We start from the raw sequence: 6,731 nt of genomic DNA on the forward strand, positions 1-6,731 counted from the left end.
TCGTCCCTCTCCCAGTATTCCCAGTGGTCCCAGTTCACTCCCAGTTCCTCCCAGTTCCAGTCACTCAGTTCAGCTCCCAGTCCTTCCCCAGTGCCTCCCTAGTTCAGCCTCCCAGTTCCTTCCAGTGCCTCCCAGTTCCTCCCAGTCCCCCCAGTTCACACCCCTGGTCTCTCCCCAGTATGTCCCAGTGGCCTCCCAGTCAGCCCAGTCCCTTCCCAGTGGCCTCCCAGTTCAGCCCAGTTCGCCTCCAGTCCACCCTAGCTCCCTCCCAGTCTGCAGTCCTCCAGTCCATTCCAGTTCAGCCCAGTGCCATCCCAGTCCCCCAGTTCAGCCCAGTCCATCAGGCCCACCAGCCCAGTCCCTCTCCCAGTGCACTCCCAGTTCACCCCAGTTCCAGTGCCCAATGCTTCAGCCCAGTCCTTCCCAGTGCCTCCCACGAGGAGCAACTGCAGGGGGACTGGGAGCAACTGGGGGGACTGGAGGGTGACTGGGAGGTAACTGGGACAGACTGGAGTGAACGAGGGGTTAACTGGGAGGGACTGGAGGGTAACTGGGAAGGTCTGAGGGGGGACTGCGGAGGTCACTCACCTTCCCAGAGCAGCCACAGGTAAAAGTGGTGGGTGAGACCTGGGGGGCGTGGCCACGGCTGAGGGGCGTGGTCATCGATGAGTGGGCGTGGTCGGTGTTGAGGGGGCGTGGTCACGGGTGGTGGAGTGGGGTGGACTGTGGGGGCAACTGGGATGGGCTCGGATGGAGTCTGGGTCATACTGGAGTGATACTGGGAGGGACTGGAGGACACTGAGAACGCTGAAGGGGGCACTGGGGAGGACTGGGATGGACTGGGGGGACACTGGGGTGGACTGGGACATACTGGTATGGACCGGGACATACTGGGGGACACTGTGGGAGACACTGGGGGTCACTGGGACATAATGGCGGACGCTGGGAATGCCGTGAATGATACTGGGATGGACCGGGACGTACTGGGGGACAATGGGAGCACTGGGGAGGACACCTGGGGGAATGGGGAGGGACTGAGGGGGACACTGGGGAGGGCTGGGGGACACTGGGGCATGCTAGGAATGACACTGGGAGGGAATGGCACTTACTGGGGGACACTGGGGGGGGGGCACCTGGGTGGACTGGAAGGGACGGGGGAAACTGAGTTGGACTGGAGGGACTGGGGACACTGGAGGACAGACTGGGGGAGGCTGGAAGGGCCCTGAGGAAGCGGGCTGTACTGGGAAGGCCTGGGGATGAACTGGGCAGTACTGGGGATGAAGTGGGCTGTACTGGGTGGGACTGGGACTGAACTGGCCCCTACTGGGAGGGCCTGGGAATGAACTGGCCCATACTGGGAGGGACTGCAGCGGTAGCCTGGGGTGTTCCCTCCTCTACGGCCTCCCATTGGTCGCAAAGCCCGCCCGTCAAGGCCCGCAGCCAATCCGCGTCCGAGAACGGGGTGGTGGAGGCGGGGCCTGGAGGCAGAGCCGCCTTCGACGCTTCCGGAACTACAGCTCCCGTCATGCACCGCGGCCGCATGAGGCCATTGAAAGCCGGGACTACAACTCCCATCGCCCCCCGCGGCCCCATAGACCCCCATTACCCAGGGTTTGCAGCCCCCCAAGTGCCCCCAAATTCCCTCCCCTGACCCCGAAGTGCCCCCTAAATGGCCCATAAGTGCCCCATTAACGGCTCCTCGGATACCCAAGTTCCCCTCTCCTGAGTCCCCCGAGTGCCCCCGAGTGCCCCCTCGGACCCCCAAGTCCTGGGAGGATGGACCCCATAGAAAAGGGGGCTCTGGGGGTCACTAAAGGGGGTTGTGGGGGCTTTAGGGGTCCGGGGGCGGGGGTTAGGGGGATCTAGAAGGGGCTTTGGGAATTTGAGGTGGAATTCAGGGAGTTTTGAGTGAAATCAGGGGGATTTCGGTGAGATTGAGGGGGGAGAAATTGAGGGTTTTGGGGATTGAATGAATGGATTTGGCGGGATAGTTTGGGATTGTTATAGGTTACCAGCAATGCCTCAAAGAAATTGAAGGAGCCAATTTACAATAGTAAGCAAATTTATCAGTAAGCGGTAGATAAACAATCGGCGCGCCGGGACGGGGGGGGGGGCTGTTTAGAACAAAAGAAAGTTCTCTCACAGCTCGCCGCCGCCGCCCCCCCTCAGGCTCTCAAACTTCCCCTTTTGAACCCCCCGGTTCGCCGTCCAGACATGCTCAGTACATAGGTTCTTATCCATACATAGTCCGGGGCATGTGCTCTTTGCACATGCTCAGTTGCAAAGTTTTCCCCATGCATGTTCCTGGGCTGTGTTACCGGCGTCCGTGGTCTGGGGGTTTCTTTGTGGGCCGGGGTCTCTGTGATGAAGATTTTGAGTCTTCCTCGATGTCCGCAAGATGAACCCGGCTTGGAGCATGCGCCTTTAGTAGGTATTTTTCCTCCCCTTCCAGTCTTATCGTCTATATAAATCACTTTGACTTCTTGTTTAGAGGAAGCTCCTCAGTATCCCCAGCTGGTGCCGTTTGATTACAGTGCCAGACTTCCCTCCCCCCTTTCTTATCAGCCTCGAGAACAAACGCCAGCTTGTTAGAGGTAGTTAACAGATATGTGGGAAATACACACGGAAATCACATATCAATGTCCTGAAGTTTTACTAAGTTTAACAAAAAAGAATCCCCTCTAAAATATAGCTTATTACAGGGATTAGGGGTGGAATTAAGGGCACTTGAGGTGAACTCGGGGATTTGGGGTGAAATTATGGAAATTGTAGGTGGGATTAAGGAATTTCGACTGAAATTGAGATTCGGGGTGAAATCGGGGATTTTGATGAGATTATGGGGATTTTATGTGGGATTAAGGGGGTTTTGACTGGAGTTAAACAGATTTGGGGTGAAATCAGGAGGAATTTGATGAGATTATGGGGATTTTAGGTGGAGTTGAGGCAGCTCTGAGTAGAACCATTGCAATATGAGGTGAAAATCAGAGGATGTGAGGTGAAATTAGGGGTGTTTGGGTGGAATTAAAGGAATTTTGTGTGAAATTAAGGGACATTTTGGTGGAATCTTGGGGATTTGGGGTGAAATTATGGGGATTGTAGGAGGGATTAAGGGAATTTGGAGTTCAATAAAGGGATTTGGGGTGAAATTAGGGAGATTTTAGGTGGAATTAAGGGACTTTTAAGTGGAATTAAGGGCATTTGTGGTGATATTTGGGGGATTTTGGATGGAATAAAGGGAATCTTGGGTGGAATTAAGTGGATTTAGGGTGAAATTATTGGGATTTTTTATGATTTCGGGGGATTTTAGGTGGAGTTAAGGGACTTTTGAGGTGAATTGAGTGGATTTGAGGTGAAATCAGGGATTTGGGGTGAAATTGGGGGGTGGGCCAGGTTAAGGGAGTGTTGTATGAAATTAAGGGAATTTTTGATTGAATCTTGGGGATTTGGGGTGAAATTAGTGGGACTTCAGGTGCAACTATGGGGATTTTAGAAGAGTCTAAGGGAATTTTAGGTAGAGTTAAAGAATTTGGAGTGAAATTAGGGGGATTTGGGGTGGAATTAAGGGGATTTGGGGAGGAATTAAGGGAATTCCTGTGAGATTGAGGGGTTAGTTGGAATTAAGGGATTTTGGGGGTTGAATTAAGAGACTTGGGGTGATATTTGGGGGATTTTAGGTGGAATTAAGGGGATCTTCAGTGGAATTAAGAGAATTTAGGGTGAAATCAGGGATTTGGGGACAAATGAGGGGAATTTTACATGGAACTAAGTGGAATTTTTGAGTGGAATTAAGGGGATTTGGGGTAAAATTAGGGGGATTTTTAGTGATATTTGGCAAAGTTTGCCTTGACCCACAAATGAGGGGAGGAATTGGGTTCTAAGATACCCCCAAGCAAGATTAAGGCCCAGATGAGGCCAGATGTTGGATTCCAAAAGGATAATCCAACTTCTTTTGCTAAAACCAAAAGAGAGGAGAGAAAGGAAGAAAAGCAGGAGAAGCCAAGACAAATTACTGGAAGCACAAAAAAGGGATGGGAAAGGGGGATGGGTGAGCTCCCAACCTGCTGTGGGGTGTGGGGGGGGCAGCCCCTGATTTGTGTCCCTGCAGATAAAGGGCTGTTCCAGTTCCTGGGAAAACTCAAGTGTCCCTTCCTGAATGGCCCCAACTGGGAGAGGTTTGTGCACAGGTACATCTACAACCCCAAATCCTCCCAAATATCCCCCTGAACTCCCAAGTCCCTTCCCCCAAATCCCAGTAAAATGGTGGGGCTTTGCATGTCTTTGTTCAATTTCTTTATTTTTACCCCAATTTTCGGTGTTCTGAGTGGATGAAGATGAATCAAAAGTAAATCAAGGCCAAAATAAAAGGATTTATGTTTTGGCACCATGTGAGTATCCATGGGGTTGGGTTGGGTGGGTAGAAGAGCCTTTTCAGGGGGTTTTACACTCCACTGTCTCCAAAATCTTGGCCTTTTTTCCCAGTCCATCACCATTTGGCTGTGGAAAATGCCCTTGGGCCATAGAGAATCAGAATCACAGAATTATTTAAGTTGGAAAAGACCTTGAAGATCATCCAGTGCTGCTTGATGCCACCAGAAGGAACAACTGGACAGAACAGGTGAGATTTTTGGGGGGTCTAAAGTCAACAAATCCGCTCTTCCCTATGAATTTCTGACCTCGGGCTGTGTCTCGATGGATGTTCTCCCCCTGCATTCACCCAGGTGCCTGCAGGGAACCAGGAGGATGTGGAGACCACCAGCCCGGTGTCCTCCCAGAGGTGGGAGCCATGGATGAAGCTCTTCCCACATTCTGCACACGTGTAGGGCCGTTCCCCAGTGTGGATGTGCTGGTGGGCAAGGAGGTTGGAGCTCTCGCTGAAGCTCTTCCCACATTCCAAGCACCTGAAGGGCTTCTCCCTGCTGGGAGGCTGCTCAGGGACCACCAGCTCGGAGCTCCGGCTCAAGCTCCGGCCGCCTTCCCGGCACAGGACGGGTCTTTCCTCCTCAGAGCTCCCTGGGCTGGCTTTGCAGCCCCTCCTCCGGGGGCATCTCCGGGCCTTTTCCTCCCCGCTGCCTTCCTGTGCCGGGGAGCCCTTCAAAACGGCATCTCCCAGCAGGCTCTGCCGGGGGGATTTGTCCTCCGTGCTCTCCGTCCTCAGCTCGGGGCCTGGGGCAGGAAGGAAGAAGGAGAGGCAGGGGATTTGCCTCCATGCCCAGAGGGAAGGGGAAGGAGAAGGAAGAAAGAGAGGAAGGAACATGAAAGGAAAGAACAAGCAGAAAAAGAAACAAGGGGAGGAAGGAACAGGAGGAGGAAGGAAAGAAGGAACAGGAAGGAAGAACCAGAAGAAGGAGAAAAAAGAAGTAAGAAGAGGAGGAATCACAGAATCAACTAGGTTGGAAAAGACCTCTGAGATCATTGAGTCCAACCTATGACCCAACACCACCTTGTCAACCAGACCATGGCACTGATGCCACATCCAGTCTCTTCTTAAACACCTCCAGAGACAGTGGCTCCGCCACCTCCCTGGGCAGCCCATTCCAATGCCCAATCACTCTTTCTGTGAGGAACTTCTTCCTAATGTTTAACTTAAACCTTCCCTGGTGCAGCTTAAGACCGTGCCCTCTTGTCCTGGGAGAAGACACCAACCCCCATCTTGCTACACTTCCTAGCAGGGAGTTGTTGTTGAGAGTGCTGAGGTTTCCCCTGAGCCTCCTCCTCTCCAGGCTCAACAACCCCAGCTCCCTCAGCCTCTCCTCACAGCACTTGTGCTCCAGGCCCTTCCCCAGCCTCCTTGCTCTTCTCTGCCCCTGCTCCAGCCCATCCATGTCCTTCCTGACCTGAGGGGCCAGAGCTGGACACAGCACTCCAGGGGTGGCCTCCCCAGTGCCAAGCACAGGGGCAGAATCACTTCCCTGCTCCTGCTGCCACACTCTTCCTGACACAAGGAGAGGAAGGAACAATGAAAAGAAAGGAGAAGAATGAACACAAAGAAAAAGGAGGAAGGAGAGAAAGATGAAAACAGAAGGAAGAAGGAAAGGGAGGAACAAGGAGGAGGTAGAAGGAAGGAAAAGGAGTGGAAGGAAGAAGGACAGGCAGGGGATTTGCCTCCGGCCCAGAGGGAAGGCCAAGGAGCCCTGAATCTCCTTCCCAGCCATCCTGGGTCTCCCCACCCAGGGAACCATCTTTCCCTGACACTGGAGGCCCCTGGATCCCACTTTCCTGGGCACAGGGACACCCTGGACTCCCCATTTGTCCTCTCCCCTCTCCTAGTCCTGCCTTTTCTTTACCTTGGGGCCCCCTGAACTCCCATTCTCAGACACTGGGACCAACCTGAACCCTCTTCCCAGCTCCAACCCCCTTCCATCCCCTTACCCTGCACCAATACCTCCCTGTACCTCCTTTCCTGCCCATCCCACCTCTCCCAGCCCCCAGGCTCCCCCTTTCCTTGATCCTGGGACTCCCTGGACTTGCATTCCTGCCTTTCCCAGAGCCCCTTTCCTTCACACCATGGACTCCCTGAATCCCTTCCCAGGACTCCCGATCCTGTGAACTGCCTTTCCCTGGCACTGCAGACTACTGGACCATCCTTTCCTGGACACGAGGACCCTCTAGATGCCCTTTTTCCCTTGGAACCCCCATCCCACTTCTCCAGGTTCCTGCACCCCCCTTCCCTTCACCCTTGGATCACCTGGAAACCCCCTTCCCTGTGTCCCTCCTGCACCCCCAAGATTCAG

General features: G+C 53.8%; 1 long non-coding RNA gene and 1 pseudogene across 1 annotated transcript; one reads left to right on the top strand and one right to left on the bottom strand.

Moving 5' to 3' along the window:
* Positions 1 to 6,357, bottom strand: part of LOC126650216 (zinc finger protein 501-like) — a 37,663-nt pseudogene extending 31,306 nt beyond the window's left edge.
* On the top strand, positions 2,123 to 4,372 carry LOC126650220 (uncharacterized). Its single transcript, XR_007631348.1, has 3 exons — positions 2,123 to 2,427; positions 4,106 to 4,184; positions 4,323 to 4,372. It is a non-coding gene; the product is annotated as an uncharacterized LOC126650220 (long non-coding RNA).
* Positions 6,358 to 6,731: the final 374 nt, after the last annotated feature.

The sequence above is a fragment of the Myiozetetes cayanensis genome, unplaced genomic scaffold, assembly GCF_022539395.1.
Source record: "Myiozetetes cayanensis isolate MyiCay16 unplaced genomic scaffold, myiCay2020 scf59, whole genome shotgun sequence".
NCBI classification, from domain to species: domain Eukaryota; kingdom Metazoa; phylum Chordata; class Aves; order Passeriformes; family Tyrannidae; genus Myiozetetes; species Myiozetetes cayanensis.